Genomic DNA, 1,769 nt, shown 5'->3' with positions numbered 1-1,769 from the left:
TGTTGATTTATGTATTTTATTTAATTGGTCAGATTGAAGATGTAACAAAGGTTGAACTCAGAGTATGGAATCCTTCTTGCCTGAAATTCGATGACATTGGGATTGTAAGTTTGTGATTTTTTCTATTCCATCATTTATTTATATTTGTTACCCTAATAAGACGTGTGTTTTTGTTATTAATGTTGTTGCATTTTATAATTCTATTTAATTGGTTAGGATGAAGCTGTAATAAAGGTTGAACTCAGACTATGGAATCCTTCTTGCTCGAAATTGGCAATTGCCATTATTAGAGGAGTCGATGACATTTGGATTGTAAGTTTGTAATTTTTGCTATTCCAACATTTATTTATATTTGTTACCCTAATAAGATGTGAGTTTTTGTTATTAATGTTGATGCATTTTATATGTTCAATAATCTTGTCTGGACAATTTATTTTCTCGTCTATTTATTGATTTAGAAAAATGGTGCTTGTGTTCTTTATCTTGGAGCTGCTTCAGGAACAACTATTTCTCATATATCTAATCTTGTTGGCATTTTAGGTATTTTTCTTTGTGGGAGCTATATCATTTCTCCATGTATTTCAAGGAGTGATGCTTATGAAATTCTGCTTGTTTCGTTATTGGTAGACTGAAGTGGTGTATACAGTGGAATTTTCTCACATAAGAGGTAGGGACTTGGTCAACATGGATAAGAAGAGGACAGGTGTTATTCCCATCATTGAAGATGCAAGACATCTAGCAAAATACAGATTGCTATAGGGATGGCGGACGTGATTTACTCTGATGTTGGTCAGCCTGATTAGGTTTGCTTTCTCTGTAGTTTGTGGATTGCATATTTTCTTTTCATAGGAAATATGGGAAAAATTTTATGGGACAAGTAATCCAATTTAAACCTATTCTTTATGTTTTATACTTATACCTAAATGAAGCTTCTCCTTTATATGTTGATATATGAGATTAGCTACTACAAGTTAAGATATTTTGTGGGGTGCTACGGGGGACAGTGATTTTGTTATTCTTGTATGAGCTTGTGGAATGTGCTCTTGATTTATTCTTTTATCTTTGTGGGCAAGAATTTTAGCATTCACTTATTCAAAGTCGGAGGCCATTTCGTGATATCGATTTAGGTTTGTGTTATTAATTTTGCATATATCTTTTAGTATGAGCATCTTCTCTCACTGGTGTTTGTTGACGCAATTGGTGGGATCAGTTATGGTGTTGCGTAATACATTAATTTGTTATTGTCTTGTTCTTTTTATTTTGTAGTTTCTATTTGCAATCTCATGTTTTTGTGTTTTGTATTCCCAGCTACTCATGGGTTGTGCGAAAGTGAAAGGTGGCTATACAAAGGCATTTGAGCTGGTTCAGGAAATTGAGCCAGTAGGTTGCAGTTGGATAGCATAACATACAAGACACTTCTATCCGTCTGTATTTCAAATAATCTGTGTGAAGAAGTGGAAAAATACTTTGAGCAGACTAAGAGCGAAGGTCATGCTCCCATTGTTTTTCACTACAGCTCTTTGCTTAATGCGTATGCAATTGATGGCAATTACGAAAAAGCTGATAAGTTAATTCAAGAGATGAAATCTGCAGGGTTAGAGTTGAATAAGGTTTGTTTTGTTGTCCTCTTACCAATCAGTCTAATTGTGTTTTAGTAGTCATATGATACATACTACTGGTTGTGTAATGATTGTCTTTAAATGAGTAATGAAGTTGTTTCAAAGCCTATTACTTGTTACCCAGTTTTGGAAACTTTAAGGTTTGACCTT

The 1,769-nt window shown here is 33.7% G+C and overlaps 1 pseudogene; it reads left to right on the top strand.

The window, feature by feature from the left end:
- The window catches only part of LOC111373116, a 5,777-nt pseudogene extending 4,595 nt beyond the window's left edge, over nt 1–1,182 (top strand).
- The last annotated feature ends 587 nt before the right edge of the window (nt 1,183–1,769 follow it).

This window comes from Olea europaea, unplaced genomic scaffold (genome assembly GCF_002742605.1).
Source record: "Olea europaea var. sylvestris unplaced genomic scaffold, O_europaea_v1 scaffold1073, whole genome shotgun sequence".
Classification (NCBI taxonomy): Eukaryota; Viridiplantae; Streptophyta; class Magnoliopsida; order Lamiales; family Oleaceae; genus Olea; species Olea europaea.
The sequence above is the reverse complement of the archived record's forward strand: the minus strand, read 5'-3'. Positions and strand labels throughout refer to the sequence as shown.